General features: G+C 36.4%; 1 pseudogene; it reads right to left on the reverse strand.

Annotated features, from left to right (window-relative positions):
- Positions 1 to 9457: 9457 nt before the first annotated feature.
- LOC128678760 (uncharacterized) lies at positions 9458 to 16215 on the reverse strand (annotated as a pseudogene).
- Positions 16216 to 27546: the final 11331 nt, after the last annotated feature.

The following is a 27546-nucleotide window of genomic DNA, read 5'->3' on the forward strand; positions in this document are numbered from 1 at the left end:
GTGAAGTCTCTAGGAATAAATATTTAAATACAAATTATATGAATGAAATAATAAGACATATATGTTTAAACGTAAATAATGCTACCTCTGTAAAATTAATAGATACCGATGACATTTCATATTATAGATTTAATAAATTGTATGCGTGTCAAATACTTTTAAGGGAGATCCTGCGCTTAAACTATAAACATAAATATATTAGATACTGCAGTTCTAAGTTATCCGAACCAGTGCGGCAAAAATCTTCATCAAGTGTTGGTACACAAACAGAGGAGGAGGCGTCCTCAATTGAGGATAAAAACAATACTCCTGAACAATTAGAGTTTTTCGTTAAAAATGGGTTAAATATATATCACCAGAATCTGTGTGGTCTTAATAGTGCGAAACAAGAAGTAGAAATGTATATTAATCTTCAACCAGCCAAACCACAATTCCTATGTATTACAGAGCACTTCTTAAACGCTACCTCGATCCCACTTATTAATATTGATGAGTACAAACTAGCTTCATATAATTATAGAGCAAAAAAGCAGAGAGGCGGGAGCCTAATATTTGTTGATGTAAATAGGGATGTAGACGATTTAGAAACATATTGTAAAAAATTGTACAAAGTTGAAAGTTTTGAAATATGTGGAACAAGAGACGTGAAAACTAATTTCCTTATTTTTTGCATATACAGAAATCCTTTGAAAAAAACTCTCGACGAATTTTTTATTAGACTGGAAAAATTATTAGAATTCTGTGTAGATAAAAGCTGTATTATTTGTGGGGATTTTAATATTAATTTACTAGCAGATAGTACTAAACGTGACAACTTTCTATCGCTACTGAAAAGCTATAACTATAGAGCTCTCATCAATACTCCAACTTTTAAACGTGGGGCTGCGGAAACTTGCTTAGACAACTTCTTAACTAATCTCCCTGGTGATAAAATATTGGACTGTCAGGTAGATCACAATGGTCTAGGGGATGGTCATGCTGGCATGTTCTGTTACCTAGAGCTACAAGAAGCTAAAAGTATAAATTTCTCGCATTATACAAGTGAACAGCGATCTTTTAGTAAAAATAATAAAACTATATTTAAACAAAAAGTATTACTACAGAACTGGAAAAATATTGGTATAAATGTTTTTTTAAAAACATTCCAAAAGCTTTTTAAGTCATCTTTTCCCAAGCGAAAATTTCGAATAAAAGTAGGTGCTAAGTTAGGTTTAAAATGGATAACGCCTGGAGTAAAAATCTCTAGTAAAATGAAACGCTTTTTGACTAGTGTTTCAACGGATAGTGACGATTCTTTGAAAAAGTACAAGTGTTCATATTTAAGAATTTATAAAAGAGTACTTAATAAAGCGCGAAAATTGACAGTCACACAGGAAATTGACATGGCTAAAGACACCTCAAAAACTATTTGGAAAGTTGTCAACAAAAGCCGAAACAAACCATCAAAGGTACAAAATGAAAAATTGTATCTCAAAATAAATGATAAAATAATATACAACATTCAGGAAATGGCGGATATTTTTTCAGAGCAATTTAAAGTTAATGTAGATACTAATCTTAATGACAAAAATAGGGCTATTGACATACTTACTAATAATACAAGTAGAATAAGAGATGCTATGACTTGGGAACCAGTAACTCCATGGGAAATCAAAAAGATAGTGAACAGCATGAAATGTAAAAAATCGTGTGGCAGTGACGGCATAACCATTTCACTTATAAAAGAAAATTTAAATTTACTAGCTGAACCTTTGTGCGATTTTATTAATAATTGTATAAGTAATGGTATCTTTCCAGATCAATTAAAAATTGCTAAAGTTATACCAATACACAAAAAAGGTTCAAAAACCGATCCTAAAAACTACAGGCCTATCTCTCTGTTATCGATTATATCTAAGATTTTTGAAAAAGTCATGAAAAACCGACTTGTGGCACATTTAAAAAGCAATAATATAATAAGTAACAATCAATTTGGATACCAGGAAGGCAAAGGCACAAAGGAAGCTATTGACAAGCTTGTAAATTTGGTAACATCAAAACTTAATGATAATGTTAAAGTCTCTGGTATTTTTCTTGACTTGAGTTCGGCTTTCGATTCCGTGGATCACGACATATTATTAATAAAACTTGAACACTTAGGTATAAGAGGAAAATATCTGGATTTATTTCGTTCTTACCTTTCTAATAGAAAACAATTTGTAGAAATTAAAACAATCGAAGAAGGTCAAGAAAAGGTAACTAAATCTAAAACGGAGCTCATCAAAAGAGGTGTACCACAAGGTTCCATATTGGGACCCATCCTATTTATTATTTTTACCAATGACTTAAGTGACTATATTATAAAGAAAATACCTGACATTGAATTGATAAATTTTGCGGACGATACAAATGCTATTATATACGACATTGACATGAATTTATTAAAAACTAAGATTGATAAGACTTTAAAAGCTTTTGACGAATGGTTTACGTCAAATAACTTAAAACTAAATGCTAGCAAAACAAACATTATATTGTTTAGATCCACTAGCAGAAAAAAAGCAAAATTAAATGTAAACTTTAACGGGAAGCAAATCGACGTCGTTGATAAGGTCAAATTTTTAGGTATCTATATAGACCAATATTTGAATTGGAAACCAGAACTGTCCAAAATTGAAAATGCAGTCTCGTCTTAGAGATGTAATAAGTTTGGAACGGCTTAAAATGGTGTACTTTGCTTTAGTAGAATCTAGACTACGCTACAGCATTAAGTATTGGGGAAATAGTTATGACTACAATGTAAATAGAGCGTTCGTATCTCAAAAACGGGCAATTAGGACATTGCTGCGATTACCTCCTCTAGAATCATGTAGGCCTCACTTCAAAAAGTTAGGAATATTGACTGTACCGGGTCTATATCTGTTGGTTCTCCTGACAGACTTCAAAAAGCATCTTCCCCAGTTGGAAGGGGAAAGAGAAAGGATAGCACGCGAAGCAACGAGGAGGAAACATTTAACGCCTGACATGATACCTCACTTAAAAGTATTTGAACACAGCCCGCAATATCAGGCAATTAAAGCTTTTAATAAGCTACCGGTGGAGTTCAGGCAAAACCTTAAATTATCAGAGTTCAAAAACAAATTAAAGACTTATCTGATAGAACGGAATGAATATGTAATAGAGGATTTCTTTAAGTGACCTAAACAATGTTTTTTCTTTTCTTCTTTTTTTTTCCTTGACAAGTTATTGTGAGCATCCAAATGTGTGTGTTAAGTTTAAGTATGATGTCCTTTTATTATTAACGATTTATAATTTAATTTTAACTTATTATTATTATTAGATTTTATATGAATATTATATTTCAGACACAATTTGTAAATTGTTATTGAATAAATGATTCAGATATTTGTTTAAATTCGTTATTGGCCCCAACAAAGGTAGTGGCATTGTCACGTGTGGCGGGGTTTACCTTTCCGAGCAATGAATCGACTTAATGTTGATATAAAGGCCTGGGTTTCCAAACTCGTCACTAATTCAATATGGGTAGCCTTTGTTCTGAAACACACAAAAATGTATAATTTGTAGCCTCGGCCTCTCCGATGTCTAATAGTGAAGGGTCCCGCATAATCGACGCCCGTGTTATCGAAAGGGAAGGAGATATCTGTCCTAGCTAGCGGCAAATCCCCCATCACGGGTGTAGTTGTGTGTGGGTTAGCCCTAAAACACTTGACGCACTCCCGCACAACTTTGTTAGCTTACCATGCGTAGGCCAGAACTGCTCGCGAATTGACGATAACAACAGCTGTGGCCCTGCGTGTAGGAGACGCGCGTGCTCGTTGCGCAGTGTAAGCTTAGTAAGCGGGTGGCTGTGATGTAATATGGCTGGGTGTTTCTTATCGAATGAGTATGTTGAGTTAGCTAAGCGTCCGCCGACTCGCATTAATCCTTCTTTCAAAAAAGGGTTCAAACATAACAAATTTTTGATTTCTTTAAAATTGGTTTATTTTGTTGTAGCAATTTATACTCGCTCGGGAATGATTCGATTTGAGATAGTTTGATTAGAATTTTAATAGAATTATTTATCTTGTAGAATCCACGGACGAGTTGATGAAATGAAACTCGTGGAGTTCCAACAGTACTATTTAATATTCTTTCACAATAGTACCTAATTTGAACACCTCTCACACTATCCAATACAATTATTAGGCGGTAAGGATGTAAAATAGCGCATGCATCAGGGATAGCGTTGACGACAAAGCAGGCAACATGCGGACGGTGCAGCAGACATCATCGGTGTGTCACGAGACGGTGAAAGCAGCCGTCTGCGCGGAAGTGGACAAATTTCGACCTCTTGCGCGCATGCTGTGCTAGGTCCGTTACATATCACGACACGACTGCAGATCTGCGGCACGACTCGTCGTACTGCGAGGTAAATGATATTATTATAAATAGCAAGTATATATGTTGATATATAAATAAAGTATTTATATGTATAGATATTATATGTGGGCACGCCACATCACTCCCCCCCTGAGGCCGTCCTAGGACGGACGATAGCGAGCCGGAGGCTTTATCGTTCTTCTAAAACGAGTGCGTTTGTTATTAATCTGAATGTTTTTATCTATTTCAGTCTTATTTTCTTTAATTTCTTTTTCAGGATTCCTTTCAGGATTTTCTTTTTCATTTGCTACATTTTCTCCTTTCCACCCCTCAGTTTTCTCAGCGCTTCTTTCTTTTCTGTTTTCAGCTGAGCTAGGTTCCGCAACCGGATTATTACTGACGAGGTATGCTGGTTTCAGCCTGTCTACTGACACAGTTTGTTCTCTGCCTCGTATTAGCAATTTATATGTCTTGTCTTTTCGTTCAAGGATTTGGTATGGGCCAGAATACGCCGGCTGGAGTGGAGACTTTACACTGTCATCTCTAAGGTAAGCGTGAGTTGCTGTTTCCATGTCCTTGAAGATGAATATGCTTTTGTTACAGTGTCGAGTCGCTGGAACTGGTCGAATATTGCTTATAATGTTACGAAGTCGTACAATGAAGTCGGTCAAGTCCGTCGATGTGACTGAACTTGGGTTGAAGAATTCTCCAGGAAGTTTTAGGGTCTCGCCATAAAGAAGTTCAGCGGGTGACGCTTGCAAGTCTTCCTTAATGGCACTCCTCATGCCCAGTAGCACCAAGGGTAGCGTTTCGGTCCAGTTTGCTGAGCCATGACAGGTAATCGCGGCTTTTAGCTGACGATGCATCCTCTCTACCATGCCATTGCATGCGGGGTGATATGCCGTTGTCCTTTTGTGCTTAAATCCAGCTATGTCAGACAGGTACCTAAATAGCGAAGATTCAAATTGCTTGCCACGATCAGTAACGATCTCCGCGGGGCATCCGAAGCGTGAGATCCAACCTTGTAGCAGGGTTTTTCCAACAGTTTCTGCTGTGATATCTGTTATTGGGAATGCTTCAGGCCATCTTGTAAACCTATCCACTGCTGTCAGGCAATAACGACATCCATTTGAAATGGGGAGAGGCCCTATAAGGTCAATATGTACATTTTGGAACCGAGCTTTAGGAAGACTGAATGAATTGAGAGGTGATGACGCATGTCGGGTAATCTTTGACGATTGACAAGCACGACATGTTTTCGTCCATTCCCTGCAATCTTTTCTTATTCCTGGCCAGACGAAACGATGAGCAACTAGGTTTGCAAAAGTCTTTGCACCAGGGTGACTGAATGAGTGTATACTTTCGAACACTTGTCTTCTAAATGGTTCAGTGACGAAAGGTCTTTCTATTCCTGTGCTGATGTCACAGTAAATGGGAATATCAGTTCCATCTAACTTCACTTGCTTAAGTCGAAGCGCTGTTTCTGTGTTTTTCAACAAGTTCTGCAGCTCAGCATCTGACGATTGAGACTTCGCTAAAGCTGTCAGGTCTATGGGCTGTGTAACTTCAGCTATCCTGGACAGGCAATCCGCTACCACATTATCTTTCCCTGATATGTGTTTTATATCAGTTGTGAATTGTGCGATATAGTCCAGATGCCTGAATTGGCGCGGCGAACAATTCTCTTTACGGGCCTGGAACGCGAAACAGATTGGCTTGTGGTCCGTAAAAATGGTAAAGTGTCTAGCTTCCAGCATGTGGCGGAAGTGCTTGATGGCTTCATAGATGGCAAGTAATTCTCTATCCTAGCCTATTCTATATCTATGCTTCAATCACGTCGGGTGCGATGATGACGAAGGCTGCTTTCAATCACGTCGGGGTCACCAGTGTAGAATCCACGGACGAGTTGATGAAATGAAACTCGTGGAGTTCCAACAGTACTATTTAATATTCTTTCACAATATATGTTGATATATATAAAGTATTTATATGTATAGATATTATATGTGGGCACGCCACAATCTCAACTACAGAGAGTGGACCTAAATATTTTGTATTTTTTGGATTTGAATTATTTGTAAATCGCAACATATACGCTATAACACGATATAACGTTTTATCACTGGAACATTTACAAAATAAAGATTGCATAAACAAATTGGTTTCTTGTTCCACCGTGTAACAACAAATAACATCGTCTATGATTTCTGAGCTCACTGTACGTATTAGCTCAGAGCGTGGCCACTCTGATCGTGGAGTTCGGAGCCACGATGGGCCCTGCCACCACGACACACTCTGGGCTAGCCCGGCTGCGGGCAGCCCACGAGTTATCATATCTGCTGGGTTATCCTGAGAACGAACCCAATGTCACTCATTTATATTGCATAAGGCATGAATTTCCTTTACTCTATTATCAATAAAGCCTTGTAATTTACTAGGTTGTGTGTTGTTATTCCAAGCTAAAACGATAGTTAAGTCGGACCACAGATAAATTGAATTTAAATGAATTTTTATCGCCATTTTTATCTTATTACAAAGTGTGGCTAACAATGTCGCCGCTCGTAATTCGAGTCGGGGTATCGTTTCTTTTCTTGCTATTCTTGAGCATAATAATCTCACTACTATGTTACCTTGTTTATCGATCGATCGTAAATAAATGACCGCGCCGTATGCAGTTAGTGAACTGTCCCTTCCGTGCACTTTCATAACTAAGTTTTGTTAACTGGTTAAGAAAAACCCTTTTTTATTATTGTTTTCACAACTGGTTTTTAAACAAGAATACGAAGTGTTCATTCATAACTGACAATCACAAATAGTTAAGAAACGAATAATTATGATTATGTTTTTATAACTAGCTACAGTCAGCAATAACATTTTTCCTTTAACCTTAAATCAAAATAAAAACAACAGAGTTAGAGTTTTTATCGAGAGTATTGCATGCGGAAAACGGATGAGGTTCTTATCTTAATAAATTATCTATTATTGATATGTAAACTGCAATGGCATGACATTGACATTGTCATTTTAGTATTATTTAGTTTTCTATTGCAATTGAGTGCAATTTATATAAAATATATAGCAACCGAAAACTTAAGTGATAAACTATGTCGCTTTCTAAGCCCACCATGGAGTTCATAACGACAAAAAGGGATCGCGAGAAACTACTATACGACGGCCGTCAGTACCATAAAATTAAAACTTATGTGAACGAAAATGTTTTTTGGAAATGCTACAATAAAACCGGTTGTAAAGGTAATGTGACATTAAGCAATGAAAACCATATAGTTAAAGAGGGCGTGCACGATATTGATTGTTTACCTAATAGTGCAAAATATCTAGTTTTGAAGAAAATGAAAGATTTGAAAACTAAAATAGTAGCTAATGTCGATCCAATACAAAAACAGTTTGAAGAAGTAGTATGCGAACTGGAAGACGATGGCGTGCACTTAGTTGCTGACTTACCAAAATTTGACAATATTAAAAGTGGTCTATACAAAGCAAGAAATAAGGCATTAGGAGTTTCTAAGCTCCATTTTGAATCACCAACTAAAGTAGAAATACCAAAAAAATATAAAACTTCCTCCTGGCTGACTATAACGACAATGACACAAACAACAGGATTTTAATATTTTCTTCTTCTGATATAAAAACGTATTTGGACAATTTCGAACATTTCTTTCTGGATGGAACTTTTAAGTCTTGCCCTGAACCTTTCACACAAATATATACCATTCATGGACTACATAAAATAACAAAAAAAATGGTACCTTTATTCTTTGGTTTCATTCATAATAAAACTGAAAATACCTACAAACTTATATTTGAAATGATAAAGTCACAAATTCCAGAATGGAACCCCGTAAAATTGACACTGGATTACGAAATCTCAGCAATGAAAGCGATACGTAAAATTTTTCCGAATGCAGTAATGAAAGGATGTTATTATCATTTTTGTGCCAGTCTTTTTAAAAAGGCGAAACGATTAGGGATTAAATCTACAGTACAAAGACGACATATTGCGAGATGTGCTGGCTTAGCCCGATTGCCATTGAGATATGTAATGGCAGGTTACAAGTATACAATGACCAAATCCCCGAAAACTGAAGCAGTGATAAAGTTCAACAATTACCTAAACCGTTACTGGTTCAGCGATGTAAATTTTATCAAGACTTGGTGCTGCTACGGCGAGGAAATTCGGACCACCAACAATCTAGAAGGCTGGCACGCAAGACTTAATAGAATGGTTGGACGCCAAAAAGCGTCGCTAGCAACAATTCTGAATGTTCTTCTTAAAGAAACAAAAATTTCAATGTCGTTCAAAACAAACAAAAACACATCGAACAAAAATTACCAAGAGATTGACCAAGAAATTGCGGATACTATACATCTTTTAACAAATAAGTCTATCACTGTTGGACATTGTTTAGAAATAATTGCCCCATTTAAATATTAAGTAATAGTTAATTTCACCTAAATTACATTCTGTGTTTGATTTAAGGTTAAAGGAAAAATGTTATTGCTGACTGTAGCTAGTTATAAAAACATAATCATAATTATTCGTTTCTTAACTATTTGTGATTGTCAGTTATGAATGAACACTTCGTATTCTTGTTTAAAAACCAGTTGTGAAAACAATAATAAAAAAGGGTTTTTCTTAACCAGTTAACAAAACTTAGTTATGAAAGTGCACGGAAGGGAACTGTCCGCGAAACCGTGCAATTCTACTTCTGTACAGTCAGCAACAACAACGTGACGTGGTATCAACAATGTATTAAGAACAAAAATGCTATTGTAAAATGATTTAAATTCTTGAGTTATTCCCGTTCGCCACCCCCAGTATTGCCCCCTCCGGTGGCGACTGGGAATTATTCTAAAAAAATATCCCAGTCGCCACCTCCGGGGGCAAGCGGGATTGTTGGTAGTAAAAATCCCAGTGGCCACCCCTAAATATAGTTAACATAAAAACTAGGTATGCTACCTATTATCTTTATTTTTTTTTTGAAATGACAAAGAATGTTAATTTTATTAAATTTCTGATTAAAAAATAGAAGTACGTAGGGTTAATCAAACGAGAGAGTTACAATATTTATAAATTGGTAGAAAATTATACAAACATTATTTTTTAGTATTTTTATTTTCAAAATCAACTATTTTAAACACAAATCCAAAATCACAGATAATTAGGTACTTTCAATAGAATATAAAATATTTCTTAAAATATACTTGAAAAAACAATTCTCCGCCTTCTTAAATCTACATTTTCATTTCCAAAATCAACAAGTTTTATACAAATTCTAAATAATCACATCAACAAGTCAACAATCATTTCTATAGGAAAAAAAAAGTATTATTAGAAAATATACAAAACAAATAAAGTATTACTCTGCCCTAATAAAAAAATATTTTTAACAAAATTAAAAGTATGCACTAAGCATAATGAGTATTTTCAAATAATCACAGACATAACGAGACTCTACCCTACCCTAATCAGTATGAGAAAAAATCACAGATGCGTCCTCTCAATTAAATTCGTCATTAATGTACTCGTATCACAGAGTATTTACAGTAATTGGGTTTTATATGTAAAAAAAAAACTTAGAACTAGATATTTTGCTACTTTAAAAAAAATACTTAGGTAATTTGTTATGACTGGCACAAATCAACATCATTATTTAGGTACCCATAATTGACTACGTTATTCATTGATCGTCATCAAGTAATGAATAATTTGTTTAATTTACCATACCTCTTATGCTTTTTTTTACCTTTTTTTATTTATTTTCATTGCCAAGAAGCCTTAATGCCTTACAGTTTCTAAAAAATGACCTACTGATATATTGCCATGTAACAGCTCTAACTGACTTTCCAAAATAAATTGATCAGTAAGGACATTATTTTTCTTTCTTTTTTTAAAAGGTGTCATTTTGGTTTTATTAATGTTATCACAAACACTGAAATATGCAGAATCTTTAACCAATACATTTAATAAATGAATAATATTAGGGTTCTTTTTTCCAATTTCTTGGTTTAATTTGTGATTCCAAGCTTCCAAGAAGTTAGTGGTCCTATGCTGCTCTCCGTAAGCACACCAAATTGGTATAAATTCTTCCTTCAGCCATTGTTCTTCAAAGTATTTTCTGAATTTTTTTAAATCCTCCTCTTGTGTACTGTAGCGAGTAATATACTTCCAGCCGTTCGAAATTTCGTGTGCAGGCAATAACGGTAGAACTGCACTTAGTGCAACCTCTCTTATTTTCTTCACATCTTTTGATTTTGTAATTTGAAGTTTACGGGCCTTCTCCCAAACCGCTTTATTATAGTGATAATAGCATCCTTTTGTGTTAACTTGCGGAAATAAATTCTTTATAGCAGTCATTGGCGCTTTTTCGAAGTCAGTTTTGTATTTAACCGGATTCCAGCCGGGGATTTGAGCTTTTATCATGGAAAACAGAATGAAGTACGATTTCACGTTTCTTTCACTCATAAGAGCGTAAACAATAGGCATTAAATTCGTACTATTTGATGTACTTCCCATATCTGCATGTATAACATATAGCTGCGAAAAAGGTTTCGGACAACTTTTAAAAGTTCCGTCACTGTAAAAATCAGTCGCTTTGCAAATTGAAAGTTTAGCTTTTTCTGTGCAGAAAATTAGAATTCGGCTGTCACCATCAGCATAATCAGCTAGTAAAAAAATTGTGAATTGGTTCGGGACTTCAACGTTTCTTACTAGCTGCGGCTGTAGACACTGTACTCCAGCTTGTACATTCCTAAATCTGTACAAGGATGATTTCACGCTATTGAATGTTGGTATCTTGCACACCAAATCTAATCCGCTGTTTTCTAATGTTGCAATCATATTATTATAAGACTGAGGAACTGCCGGGTAATTCCCTTTGATAATTTCTTGTTTGCAGGAATAAAGCCGCTCATCAATTTCATTTTTTAGGAAATCTGGAGTACATAAATGCGGCGTTTCATTTACGATATTATTATTCTGCGAAGAAAAAAAGATTTTATTAAACATTTAATTTGATTATTAAATAAGAGTATAGGAATCAGGGTACGAAATTATAATCGATCCAGTAGTTTCGGATCCTATTCGTTACAAAAAATCTCTTTATAATACAAAGCAAAAGATATTGCTTACGATTAATAGGCATACAAGTAGAAAAACTTACACGAATCTTTATAACTCCTTTGCATTTCTTTTTTCGCTGGCTGCATTCCCACACACTTCAACTAATTGGCTGGGTAATGATTCGTCCCAACCCGTTTTTTCAAGAAAAAGTTGTTGTATAAAAATTTTACCTTTAATTAATACTGGTGTTAAAAGCCCAAGTGGGTCAAAAATTGACAATAAAATCGACAAAGCCTTTCGTTTAGTTAATTGATTACTCATTGGTAGATTTTTTAACGCGAATGTTAGGTTATCGTTTTGTTGACACCAAGCGAGACCTAGTACCTTGCTTGAGCTATATCCATCTCGCCCTAACGCTATCGGTGAATTTGATTGAGATGCTTGATTGTTTGTGTTGGCTTTACTTACCGAACTTAACACCTTCTGCGAGTTGGTCCGCCATTTACGTAATTTAAAATTGGCCTGTTTGAGAATACTGTCAACTTATCTTATCGTTTTAACCATCTTGTAAAATAGTAGTGTAGTCGTCAACTAAACTATAAAGGAAATCGTACATATAGAAACTTGTTGTTATAGCTATAGCTGCGTCAGGGAGCTGTGTTTGGTTATTGGTAGGCAAGCTGTCATAAACAGCGCGTGGCTAGATATGGCGCGCTTTTTAAACCGAAGCTGAAAGTAGTCAGCGCATTAATGTTAATAGGTTGATCGGGATTTTCGCGCCACAATATACTTTGCAATTGTCGTTGTTCCGGATTAATGTAAATCATGCGATACATCTTTTCGATATCTGCACAAACAACAAATGTCCCTATTCGAAATCGTAATAATAAATTTACTAAATCACCCTGATTGATTAAATAAATATATTAGGACAAATCACACAGATTGAGCTAGCCCCAAAGTAAGTTCGAGACTTTTGTTATGGGATACCAACTCAACGGTACTATATTTTATAACATATACATATATAGATAAATATCCAAGACCCGGGCCAATCAGAAAAAAATCATTATCCATCATGACCCGACCGGGGATCGAACCCGGGACCTCTCGGTTCAGTGGCAAGAACTTTACCACTGCGCCACCGAGGTCGTCAAATTGTACCCTTGTATTGTATATCATTTAATGACAACCCGTTATCAGTGGAGCATTATGCGTCATAATCATAAACTATCCTGACGGCTGCTTTGTTTTTCACCATTTATGACAGCATGGTGGGGCAAAAAATTACATTGAGCATTTAGTGATTGACCATCTATCTTTATCATATGGCCTGACTGTTCAAATTCCCGCATACATGTTATGTAACGTTCTTTAAATTCGGTGTTGCGAGCAAATTTTATTTCTAATTTTTTTAAACTTTTGTATGCAATGTGTCGTGATCTCCCTAAGGAGGAGGGATCCTCCTTAAAGCACCGTTTGCAAAGTATATGAGCCGCGATAGATTTTTGTTAATTTTTCGTAATTTAAGTTTCACAGATCCTAATCTGACTTTTGATAGCAACGAGTAGTAGCAGTGGATTTACAAAGCCTTTATTTATGTCTTTTATTAACAACTTAATGAAACTTCTTGTAGTTCCACTGAAATAATTAACTATAGATGAAACTGTTGTTTTGTGGCGCAGACGTTTTAAAATCATATACAGTATATACTACGGAAGAGACATAAATACGTTAAATTACATGTGCTTACGGATAATGCAGATGGCATAACGCAGAAAATCTTAGGTTACTTCAGGGAAAAGGTCATGCAGATAAAGTTGTAATGATGTTAATGGAGGATTGTTTGAATGTAGGACGTTCGTTGTATATGGATAATTTTTATAATAGGTTACTCTTGCAGAAGATCTGTTATATGCTTCGGCTACATTAGCGGGCTACAGCTAATATTCGTGTTAACGCGATGAATGTGACCGAGTACATCGTGTGTGACGTAGTTTCGAAGACGATGTAGTATCGGGGAGCTGTCGGTAAACTGGCGCGGATCAAAGGAATTTGTCGCGACAATATTCGCTTGGGTGGCTACACCTACGTCAATTCAGTGTCTTCCAGACTTTGAAGCAAGACGTACGTGCCTGTATTTATATACTATGGAGTGGAGTAACTAAAAAGTGTTACGAGTTTATTCAGTTTCATGAAACGGAGAGTATCTTATGGAATCCTAGTGACCCCGACCATAAAAAGAAACATTTGGTTCATGATGCGTGGATCCGAATTAAAAATAAGCTTAGTTGGCCCTACAACAGTAGAAGAAATGAAGAAGAAAAAAGATTCATTGATGGCATACAACAGAGGCCATCTCAATAAAATTAACAAATCGATTCAGGAGCTGGCGCCAACGACGTACCTATACCAGACAAATTGGTTTGCCTTTTCGGCGATGAAAAGTTTTCTTCAGCCTATATACGACTGTCGTCCAACTATAGATTCCCAGGTAAACAATGAAACAAGCTTCTTTATTTTCATCAGGTATTTATGTATAAACTGATATATAAAAAGAAACTTGCATATTATGGTATTTTCTCTGGGTTTAAACGTAAGTATTATAGTATTGTAATAAAAACTATTCATCGCGTCAACTCGACACGAATATTCGTCCGCCTTAACGTAGACAAGAGCATCGGCTACGCCCGAACACGATGTTTTTGTCGCGCCAACACGATACGAATCTTCGCCCGCTAATGTAGCCGAAGCATAAACTACTTTTATAAGTTACACCGATGTACCTGCGCAGAAGTCTAATTTTTGTACGGCGCGAAAATATTTTAGCTAATCAGAGCGCGCCATGTTTACCCGCGAACAGAGCTGTCCGCTATTGGCTGACGCGTATGTCTGGAGTCCGCGTCGTCTCCTCAGTCGGTATTTATCTAGTCTACAGTGTAAACGCGTTCGTTGCTCTTTCATACACTTGAGTGCAAAGTTAATAATAGTAAATCTTCAAAAAAAAAATGTTAGTTTTTTGTGTGGACAATGTCTTTACTTAAAAGAGGTAAATCTTTGAGGGGTCAAAGTAGAGAAATAATATATAATGTGCATCAGTTCATGCAAAACGAAGCTCAGCGTGCAAAAAATGAAGTGTTTAATGTGAATAATTTTCAGTCAGTCCTGGTACGTACTGCGAGGGCTACGGGCATATCCCGAAAAACAGTTGCTGCGATGATAAAAGAAAAAAAGAGCGCTTCAATGCGACCATCAACGTGTTCCTAATGAAACGGGACCAAAAAAAGAAGTTTTAAGTAAAGATGCAGTTAATCTATCGTTATTTGAAGAAACACATCCGAATGAATCTGGCATAAGTAATCGAGCTGATCTTAAGAACCAACCAATTGTTATAACTGTGCCGTCAGAGATGGAACATGTTTACCTTATCCATCTCTGTCAATTGGTTTAGTAACCGAACCAATTGATCTGACAAGTTTGATATTGATACGAATTTTGATATTGAGGGTAAGTACCAACAATGATCTTCCAGCAGTACATATCACAAGTCCTAAATGTGAAAAAAAAAACGCGCTCGTGTTTTGTATCCTGGAGACCCTGAACCACCTCTTAAAACAGTAAGTTCAAGCTCTCTTATATACAATACTTTTAATAAATCTAAAAATATTGGCTTTACTTGCAAGTTGTGTCAAATGGAATTAAAAAGTAAAATAAAATGCATAGTTTGTAAATCCGATACATGTCTGAAATGCAGTGGGACAGTCTTTTTTGATTACATATGTCCTCCTTGTCTTTGTGACTCAGATGAAAGTTAAGTTTCACCTTAATTTAAATTTAAAAAATAACTTGTAGGCTGCTGACTGTCAGTAATTTGTTCATGATGATAATTATGTTAAATATTTAGTTTTTTGGAATAAATTACTCGAAACAGCTAACTTCATAATCAATCATTGATTAATAAGCCGTAATTTTGCTAACATTGACAACTGTGATTGATTTTGAGATAAAAAAATATATCGTAACGATGATAATTATTTTATATTAGTTTTTAAAGAAAAAAAATATTTCGTACCGGCTAACTTAATAATCAATCATTGATTAGTATGCCGTAAATTTGCTAACAATGTGTTTTAATTGACAAATGTGATTGATTTTGAGACTGATGAGAACCAAGTGCGGAGAGTATTCGTATATTTTAAGAAATTGTATGAAGCGCGGCAGGCTCAGCAATTAGGTACTATACAGATTTGTATACCTATATAAGTTTAAGCAACTTATATTGTCATTACCATGACTTTGTCGTAAAATTTTTTGTACCCAATGAATAATGTTTTTTTGTTATTTGAGCACATTTAATTTCGTTCAAACGAGTATTTGTTTTTTTTTAATACCGAGAAGTCTTGTTTTAATTTAAATCTATTCATTAAAAGTGGTAAACTTTTTAAATACCTAGCATAACTACTTTTTTTCCTTGACGCAATAGGAATAATGGGATAAAAATTGAAAATATAGCTTGTCCCGCTATTTCTATTTAGTATTTTCATGGAAATAGTAGGGTCGTGAGCTGTAATTCACTTGTTATGCCTTTGTTTTATCTTGAAACATAGTAAGATAAAAATAACAAAGGCGATGATCACCAACAATACAGATATCAGGATGTTGTTCACCCGCACATGACTCTCACTTTCCAAAAGGTTCGCGCCGTTGGTACCACCAGATGCTGTCTGCGCAATCATTATTTCCTTGTCCTCACTTTTAGAATAGCTCTTCCCCATTTAGTTTCGCTCCAAACAGGTCTTCTAACAGTTAAACATTTTTTTTTATTATTAAAAAAAAATAACACAATTTGCCGTAACGTTGACCAAGTACGCAAACAAAACAATGCAATAAATTTTGTTCAATTTAGTGCCACAAGGCATCTAATGAAAATTCAGAAAGCTCCGAATCCGAAGACGTCCCACTTAGTAGATTGTCAAATAAAATAAGCAAATATGGCAATGGTGATTATGTGATTCTCAAGTATGAGGGAGAACATTTCCTAGGCGTTATAAAAAATGTACGCGGAAATATGTTTGAAATTAGCACCATGAGTTTTTCGTTGAAAAACACTTTCAAGTAGCCGGAAAAAGAAGATAAAATCTGCGCATCACACAGGAATGCGTCTACGTTTCACTTTATGCGCGATCGTTTCCATAAACTGGCCGGGTCGCCATGAATTACAGTTAGAGGTGATTTGATAAAAGGAAACACAAACGTACGTTAAAGACGTATATTATCGACTGCTCAGGCTTAACTTACACTACAAAGTAAACCTTATACACCTTATGTACACACGACACATATCCTTCATATATTTCATATTAAATAATTACAACTAACCTTACATAAGACTGCCTCTACTTCTTCATAATTATTACATATTTAAAAATATTTAGAAGTCATTTTAAATTATCAATTTTTCTATCTTTTTGTTTAATTTGCTGCTTAATTTAATTCATTTCATACTTCTCTAATAATATCTTCTCACGAATATATAAGCACGGTATTGAGGTTCAATGAAAACACATCTTTAGGGATGTCACCAGTCAGATGATCAAAGTACATTACAGACTGATCTCTTTAATTGTGTCGTATACGTTTCGATCTCTTCCTCTGTTGTCCGTCTTCCTTGTTTTCTATTGAACAATTTATGACGTTATAGTGTCACGTTAACTTTTGGGAGGAAAATGATTCAAATTTTCCTATTAAGTTTTTAAATGCGATATTTTTCATTGGAATATTAAAATTATGGATGTACACTTGTACAGGGTGTTAACTGACATCCTAGAATAACGCAAGCTAAGTAATCAATAAACTTAAATTTACAGGACACTGAGGAATAAACCAATTTTTTCGAGTGTATTAAAAAGTCGCAATGATTACTATGCAGCCTGTAGCCAATATTGGAATTTAGGAGGACGGGTTATTCGATGGAGGAGAGCGTTGGTGTGTTTCGTTTTCCTCGCTGACTTCGTTGTGTGTGTTGGTGACGGTTTCGTCGTTTTCGCTGTCCGTTTCGTCCATTTTGTATATTTCTCTAGCCGCTGAAATGAGTTCTTTCTTGTCTGTTGCGAGCTCTATCCACTCTGAAGGGCTTTTCTTATAGTATTCCATGTCCTGTTGTAGGGAATTTATCCAGGTTTATACCTGGATAAATTCCCTACAACAGTTGTAAAATAGGTCGACCTATTTTACAACTTTTTGCTTCATGTTTGTATGCAGCGTGTAGTAGGTGTGGGTCTCTGCGTCGTAGTATGTGTCCATAGTAACACATTCGAAGGCATTTGATTCTTTTTGTAATAGTTTTTCAATCCAGAAAGTCGTGTATATTTCTGTACATGTGCGGGGCCTGCATTGTCTAGCATGTCGCGTAAAATCATTCTTTCGTATCTCGTAAGTTTTGAGCGATTCGCTTTTGTTAGTGCTGCGCATTTGAGACCGTAGGTCATAAGTTGGTTCTATCACCATTTTGTAAAGAAGTTTTATTGTTTTCCCTTGCATGCGGGAACTCTTAATAAATTTTTGTAGAGTCTTCGAATTTTTGATCGCTTGTTTGCAGCGGGCATTTACTGTACCATTCCTGTTCAGTGCAGATGAGATGTAGGTCCCTAGATACCTAATTTCTTTAACGGGACATAAAGTAGTTTCTCCCAGTACAAAAAAGTTCCTGTAATTTATGTTTATGTTATATTGTGGGTCGCGAACTAGTAGGCCTTTACAAAAATTTCGTTTAATTGTTGAATATCGTTTGATATTATAATTACGTCGTCCGCGAGGGCTAGAATAATTGGTAGTTGAATTTTGTCATCTTGATTAATTCTTATATAAGTTAGTTCTTCCGCTAGTGTTTTGAAGACGTCGTCCATAACTATTGTTCAGAGTCTTGGTGATATGGGACAGCCTTGTTTGACACCCTTACCTTTTTTTATCCATTTGGTTTGTTGTCCGAACCATTTAATGCATGTAGATTCATTCAAAGTGGCTTTTATGATTCGATTTGTCATGGATTTATTTGTTCTAGACGCGATTATATCTCTGAGGGCTGAGTGATCCACGGTGTCAAATACTGCTTCTATGTCGATCGAAAGAACAAAAGTTTTTTCACCCGAGTTAGCATGCCATAACCATGCTAAGTTGCTGACGCAGCCCGCCAATTCAAGCAATCGTCGTCGGTGCGAACCGCCGACTCAGCCATTACGCCATAACCCAGTTTTATTGCAGTTGTTTTTATTTTAATATCTAAAATTAGTCTTGTATTGAATTCTCTTGAATAAACACCTAATTTGTAATAATAAAATATCTTTTTTAAAACGCCCTTCGCGACCGCCTATACGTAATTGGCGCAGTCGGTAGGATCGTGGCACCCTAGGACTTTCGGTATAAAGTCCCCTTCGCGAATAAACTCTTTGTGAAGATTCAGGGTGAACGGTTTTAATCGTTGTTAACCGCGATAATAAGAACTCTACGGCGGTAACAGTGAAGCGGCTTATCTCGCGGGAATCCGGAAAATTGGAGACCTGTACTCTGCAAGACCCGAGCAGGAGATGCAGACGAGGCTGTGTTGGTGAGTACTTTTTGCTTTCCAAGTACATCCTATATGCTCTATTTCCTGTCGTATTAGATGTAAGATAGTGTTCACGTGTGTCTGTCTATAGGCTTTGAATCGCTATAGATTATAAACTAAATTTAAAATCAATTAAAAGTTTTAGTATACACGTTTTTTATATTCATTTACTATTTTTAAAATGGAGTTCCAGACAGATTTTAAGATGATCTCGGAACTTATGCCTAAATTTGATGGTAATCCTAAAAGATTACAGTTTTATATTAAAGAAGTAGATAACTTAATGGCACTTATTAGACCTAATGATGGAGCAGGTCCTTTCGCATTAGTTTGTTTAATTAAAAGTAAGTTGAGCGGAGCGGCCATAGATGCCCTCGCTCACGAAGATACACTTAATAGTTGGGTAGATATTAAACGTGCCTTATTAACACGTCTAGGAGAGCCTAGAAACGAAATTCAAGTTATGCAGGAGCTCACACGCACCCATCGCAATAAGAACGAGGATGCTGAGTCCTTTGGTAAACGTATTAGAGATGTGCTCGATACTTTATATCAAGTAGGCAGGCATTCAGATAAATCTTACTATGAGAATATGGCTATAGAGCAATATGTAAACCAGTTAGAATTCCATGTATCTGTAGGTGTACGTATTAACAAACCTTCCACATTAGAGCTTGCAATAGTCACTGCACGTCAAGAAGAAGCAAAGGTTGACTACAGACAGGGCTCAAATTATAACAACCCTTCTAGTAGCCACCCCCAAAATAAAAAGCCAGATAGTAATAATAAGCCTGGGAATAATCAAAATCATTTTCAGCATACTTTTAAGAATAATCCACATTTCCTTAGACCATTTAACTTTGCACCTCAGCCACAAATTGCACCCCATAATAATTATATACCTCAGCGTAATAACTTAACCCCCGAACAGAAACAGCAGTTAGTAAACTCGGTGCTACCGTGGAAAAATAGACAAGGTAATTTTAGAAATAATTCAGCAACTTTAGAAACACAGGTAATTTCCAAAGGCCTAATATACCCCAACAGCAGGTCAACCCTCAGAAGTCATCTGACGTCACTATGCGATCGGTCAGCAAGCCAGCGCCACCGCAATTTGCTTTCGAGGAATTATTTTATTCCCCTTATGAAGGTAACATAAATTCGCCACAATATTATTATAACCCTGCAGACTACTACCCTTCCCAAGATGAACAAGAGGTAGACTACGCCTCAGCGATTTAGGAGGAAGACCAGCCAATCACACCTCAGGATTTTCAAGAAGACCAAGAGGTAAACAACCACAGTTGATAAAATTAAACCATCAGGATAAGGATCATCTCCCCTACATAGAGATACCTGAATTTCAAGGTAAATTCCTTATCGATACAGGCGCGTCACGCTCAATGATATCCCCTGACGTAATTTATAATACCCCCTTTCAACAGTGTGTAGGTTACGAGCCATTCGAGGTTAAAACAGCTCACGCGGTAACTCGACACTCATACATAGCGCATTTGCCCCTACCACCGGTCTTTAACAGTGACAAAACTCACAAGTTTCTCATCTTCGAATTCGATAATAAATATAAAGGACTAATTGGCTTAGACCTTTTGAAGTCTTTATCTAGTAATATTGATCTACGAAGTAAAGTATTACGAACTTCATCTGCTATAATTCCTATTCATTTTGACTACCCCATTAAGAAAATAAAAATCGAACCATATTGCAGAAAAATTGTAAAAGTAAAAACAAATTATTCCGATGGTACCTATATTCATGAGGACCATGAATGGATTAAAGGTCTAACAACCCCCGCAGCTTTAGTTAAGGTAGTTAATGGTACATTTCTAACTGAGGTTTTAAACTTAAACTCTGATAAGAAAACTATTAGTAACAAACCCCCAATTGTTTTAACACCATATGTAGAAAAGGAAACCCCCGATACTTATTGCGAACTAAATTCAATACGATCGCAATCAAGTACTGATAAAGAGTATCGTGAGAATTTAAAGAAAATAAGAACAGATCATATGAATGAAGAAGAGAAACGTGAGATAAATAGGTTATGTTATCTGTATAGAGATATCTTTTATTCTGAGAACATACCTCTGACTTTTACACATGCAGTTAAACATGAACTCAGACTAACAGACGCCACTCCTATCTTTGTCCGTAGTTATAGGCAAGCCCCTCAACAGCGAGATGAAATTAAAAGGCAAATAGATAATTTATTGAGACAAGGTATCATACGCGAAAGCGTGTCTCCTTGGTCATGCCCTGTTCATATTGTACCTAAGAAGCCAGATGCTTCTGGCAAGGTCAAATGGCGCCTTGTCATAGACTATAGACGACTGAATGACAGGATTATTGAAGACAAGTACCCCTTACCTAACATTAGTGACATACTTGACAGACTAGGGCGCGCTCAGTACTTTAGCACTATAGATTTAGCTAGTGGCTACCACCAAGTGGAAATGCACCCCCGTGATATTGAGAAAACAGCCTTCTCAACTGAAAGAGGTCATTATGAGTTTCTCAGAATGCCCTTTGGCCTAAAGAATGCTCCAAGTACCTTTCAGCGATTGATGGATCACATCTTGCGTGGCCTAGATAACGTATTTACGTACCTTGATGACGTAATTATCGCATCAACATCCCTTCAGGATCACATGCATAAGCTTAAACAAGTATTCGACCGTTTAAAGCTTCACAATCTCAAAATTCAGTTAAACAAATCAGAGTTTTTACAAAAACATGTACAGTTTTTAGGTCATGAGCTTACATCAGATGGCCTTAAGCCTAATCAAGACAAAATTAAAGCAGTTCTAAACTTTCCTATTCCTAAGACTCAAAAGGATATAAAAGCCTTCTTAGGATTAGCGGGTTATTACAGGAAATTCATCAAAGATTTCGCAAAGCTCACTAAGCCCATGACTTCATGTCTCAAGAAAAATCGTAAGGTAGAACACACTTCTGAATTCCTTGAATCTTTCAACAAATGTAAACAAATACTTACTAATGACCCCATCTTACAGTTCCCCGATTTTGACCAACCTTTCATACTTACCACAGACGCATCAGACTTTGCCTTAGGTGCAGTCCTTTCTCAAGGTAAAATAGGCTCTGACAAGCCAGTTGCCTATGCGTCTCGTACTTTATCAGACACAGAGACTCGTTACTCTACCATAGAGAAAGAACTATTAGCCATAGTGTGGGCAGTCAAGTACTTTCGACCCTATTTATATGGTCGTAAATTCACCATCTATACAGATCATCGTCCCCTTACGTGGCTTATGTCTCTGAAAGACCCTAATTCAAAGCTAACCAGATGGAGGCTTAAACTAGCGGAGTTTGACTATAATGTCATATATAAGAAGGGCTCACAAAACACGAACGCAGATGCCCTATCTCGAGCTAAAATATTTCATAATAGCATAGATTCCCTTGCAGTTAATTTTGAAGATAACGAGGATGATGAAATCATCCCTAGAATTTTTGAAAACGTTCGTCGTGAGATGGAACGCGAAGCTGAAAATAATAACAATCAGCACATTCCCGAGGAGCCTCCTGCGCTACCCCTATCCATTCCAACTGCTACTTCAGATAGCATGAGCATTGTTTCCTCTGACCCTAATCAGTTAGTCTCCACAAACCATACACAAGCCGATAACGAAAACAACGGCATCCCTATTATAGATGACGCTATTGAAAGACAACAAAAACAGTTTTACATTAGATCTACCCCCGGTTCTACCTATAGAGTTGAAAATAGGACGACTAACTCTAAAGTTACTATTAAAGATGTTTTTATTCCGGTAAATAATACAGAACAGGAAATAATTCGATTTCTCAAAGAACACACGATAGCTGATAGAGTTTTCCATTGTTACTTCATAGACGAAAGTCTTTACCTAACTTTTTCCCGAGTTTATACCACAATATTTAATGAAAGAGGCCCTAAGTTAATAAGATACACATGTCGAGTAACATTAGTAGAGAACAAATCAGAGCAGTTAGATATAATTAAAAAATACCACGAAGGAAAGAACATACATCGTGGTATCCAGGAAACGTTTAAACATATACGTAGGAATTATCATTGGCCTAATATGTTACTAACAATTCAAACTTTCATTAATAAGTGTGATACATGCTTGAAAGCCAAGTATGAGCGCAACCCCTTACGACCACCCCTTATGGTAACTGAAACACCTACCAAACCCTTGCAACATCTCTTCATGGATCTGTATTCCACAGGCGGTGGAACATTCCTGACTATCATAGATAACTTTTCTAAATTTGCGCAAGCAGTCCCCATGCTAGGCTCTAGTAGTGTTCATGTAGCAGATGCCCTCTTAAAAATATTTTCTATATTAGGATTACCACTTAAAATTACTACCGACTCTGACACTAAGTTTGAAAACGATGTTCTTAAAGAAATATGCGCATCTCATAACATAGAGATTCACTTTACCACCCCTTACAACCCTAACTCGAACTCCCCAATAGAACGCTTCCATTCGACTATCGGTGAAATAATAAGAATTCAGCGTATGACCAACAAAGATGATACAATACAAGTAATCATGAGATACGCTGTAATAGCTTACAACAATTCAATACACTCAGCTACAGGTTACACACCACATGAGCTACTCTATGGACATACAGCAGCTAGAAACCCGTTAGAGCTTTATTACCCTAGGGAATTTTATCAAGATTTTGTTCTCAAGCATAGAGCGAACGCGGAAGCTGTACAGGAGTGTGTAGCAGCCCACTTATCTAAAAATAAAGAACAGGTAATAGCGAAACGGAATCAAGCAGCAGAGGAGACTCAGCTAAAGGTAGGTGAAACGGTTTATAAGCAGGTAGCGAAGACAGCACGCAACGATAAAACGAAACCTGTATTTAAAGGTCCGTATAAGATCATTCACCTACACCCTAATAACGTGGCTGAGATAATAGGCAACCACCCTAATTCAAAATCTATAAGAGTTCATTTCAAACTATTACGAAGACCTCACCTTGTTCCAGGGCATTCCTCACCGGAGCCCTCGTGCTCTCAGCGGCAACCACCATGAACATTACCCCAATAGATCATTCCAACGGTCTACTATTACTAAAACAAGGCTCAGTTCTTAGACAATTAGATACATTTAATTTAGTCTGTACGTATAATATAACTTACCTTTATGCAACCACCTTAAAACTAGCAGACTTATATGTAAGCACTAATATGTTAGACCCTAACATCATCTCCAAAGATTTGCATAAAACTTACACAGATCAAATTGAGCATAAAATTGATATCATCTATAACAAGCTCACATTTTTAGCACCACCTAGTAAGACAAAGCGTGGTTTGTTTAACGGTATAGGTTCTGTAGTTAAGTTAGTAACCGGAAATTTAGATTATAATGACGCAGTTAAAATAGAAGAACAAATTTATAATCTTAGAAATAAAATTCATAGTATCCAAGAAAAATCCGTTGTAATAGCTCAGAACGCTATCTCAGAGTTTTCAACCCAAGTAAATAAAATTAATGAAAACGAAAATAAATTAGCTGAGATAATAAAAAACGTTAGTATGCACTCTAACACAGTTTATAGACATTTTAATCTATTACAGGTTCATATACAGATCGATTTTAGTTTACAGATAATTTTAGATAAACTTATGTTACTAGAAGATGCTGTGGCATTTGCACAGATAGGTATCATGCACCCTAGTATAATTCATTCGAAAGATCTTATTACAGATATGTTGGATCTGAAGAGTAATTTTAGTTTTACAGCTGTTGCTCCCATTAGCTTAGAAAATATTCAAAAAATAGAAAAATCTATAGAAGTCAAGGCTTATAGTACCGGACATTCGTTAAACTTTATCTTAGAAATACCATCCGTAGATTCAACTCCTTATAACCTAATCCATATATATTCCATCCCAAATGATGAAAATATTACTATTATTCCTAAATCCCAATACCTAGTACTTGGTAGCGGAGAGTACACATACATCAATGAAGAATGTCGCCACATCTCGGATGAAACACAAGTCTGCAAGCAGTTGATCATGAAGCAACTTGAAGATAACGGAGACTGCATAACATCTATAATTCAGCATCAACCGGCACACCCCAAATGTGAATATGCGAAGATGAAGCTGACCAACGGAAAATTCCAGAACATCTCTCCCAACAGTTGGCTCGTCATCACCAACAACAATGAAGTGCTGAAATCAACGTGTGGAAGCGACGTCACTTACCATACTCTCACTAAGACGCAACTCATCTCAATCTCGAACGAATGCCGTGCCGAAGTCCTCAACATAACACTGCAAACACATAGTAGCGCCGTGACAATACATGACGTCATCCCGTTACCTGAGCAACAAAGTAAACCGAACAATGAAATAAAATATGAAATACAACTAGAAGACATTTCACTGGATAGCTTACATCAACTGAAAAATAGAGCAAACGATTTAGATGAAGATGATTACAAGGATCAACTAGTATCCTTCACTCCAAGCTGGACCACCATCTTGCTGTACTGCATCGGAGCTGTATTTCTGATCTGGAAGACATACAAATACTTCACATGTAGAGAATCAACACCCCTGCCAGCAGCATCAGGAGATACCCCCGAGCGAACCAGTGGGACACTGTTCTATCTTAAGGAGGGAGGAGTTAGCATGCCATAACCATGCTAAGTTGCTGACGCAGCCCGCCAATTCAAGCAATCGTCGTCGGTGCGAACCGCCGACTCAGCCATTACGCCATAACCCAGTTTTATTGCAGTTGTTTTTATTTTAATATCTAAAATTAGTCTTGTATTGAATTCTCTTGAATAAACACCTAATTTGTAATAATAAAATATCTTTTTTAAAACGCCCTTCGCGACCGCCTATACGTAATTCCCGCTTTCCATTCTTTATCCAATATTCGACGTAAGGTGAACATGTGGTCATCCGTGGAGCGATTACTTAGTAAGGCGGCTTGGTAATTGCCTAGTGTTTCAATTATTTCGTCCAGTCGTTTTAGTAAAAAGTTTGCATAAATTCTGTATCCCTTACTACATATTGATATACGTCTGTAGTCATTTACCTGTTTCGGGTTAGTTTTTTTAGGGAGTGGCACTTGAATTGACTGAGTCCATGAGGATGGCAGTATGTTTTTATTCCAAGCAGTTCGAATGTGGTTTAGAATTTCTAAATTTAGCTCTTCTGGGTTGGCTTTGTATCATTCTGTTACGACTTGGTCTATTCCCGGGGCTGTTTTATTGCGCATTTTTTTTTTATTATTTCTTCGATTTCTTCTAGTGTAGGTTCCGCGCCTAGTTCTTCTTTTGCGTTTTCGCCTGTCAATTCTTCTATGATTTGTCCTTCTGTTTTTGCCAGTTCTTGTTCCCATTTAGACATAGGAATAAAAGTCTGCTTTAGTCGGCGTCTTTCTGTTTGCTTATGATTTCTATAGAATTCGTATGTGAATTTCATTCTTACTGTGGGGTGTCTAGTTGATAGGTCACTGAAGAATGCACGATATTTTTCTTGTACCTCGGCGACCTCTATTGCTTGTAGGTGATATCTGCACTCTTTCGGGATTTTTTGGTGGATTGGGTTAGAGGGCCGCTGTTTTTTCAAGCATTTTTCTTTTTGTAGTTTTGCTAGAGCTAACCTGTACTCTCTGGAATATTTCCGATAAAATTTCAGGATTTTTGTGGCTGCTGTTTTCATAGTTCCTGTTTTTCTTCCCAGGAAAGATTGGCTTTGTTTTTGTTCTGGTGTCTTTTATTTAAAAGTTCAATTACTTCCGTTTGGTATCTTTCTTTTGTGCCTTTACTTTGAAGTAGTTCATAATCTAGCGATTTATATTTAAATGTGTTTAGCTCCTTGTTTTTGGGTGTTGTTGTTTGAGTATTAAATTGGTGGGTCTTATTTAAAGGTCTTAGATTGCCCCAGATGATTTTATGGTCCAAAAGTGGCGTGTATTCGCATTTTATATAGTTAAATGATGGTGGAGTTTTAGCTTGGGTCATAATGTGGTCGATTTGTGAAATATTGCGGCCGGATCTGTATGTCGTTTTACAACTATTGCGGCCGAAAGATGTGTCCAGTCGGAGGTTTCCCATTCTTATTAGATCGTCATGATTTCACCGTTGTTGTTTGTAGTTTTGTGATGCAGGTTTTTACCTATTTGTTTTGGATTATGCCGTGTCTTTGGGTTTTGGTAGCCGACGTGTGCATTGAAGTCGCCCAGTATTATAATGTATGAATTTATTTGTTTGCCGATTATTAGTTGCCGGAGGCGAGCCAAATCATTTGTTGCCGCTGACGTTGAGTTTGAGAAATGTGTATTAACTATAACTAGTGTAGTTTGGTTATCTAGGTAGATTAGCGCTGCCATGTTGTTTGTGTTTGATTTTGTCCATTTTATTGTGAGACCGCAATGTTTTCTTATTAGGATGGCTAATCCCCTTTATCGGTTTTCACATAGAGACCAGA

This window comes from Plodia interpunctella, chromosome 20 (assembly GCF_027563975.2).
Source record: "Plodia interpunctella isolate USDA-ARS_2022_Savannah chromosome 20, ilPloInte3.2, whole genome shotgun sequence".
NCBI lineage: Eukaryota > Metazoa > Arthropoda > Insecta > Lepidoptera > Pyralidae > Plodia > Plodia interpunctella.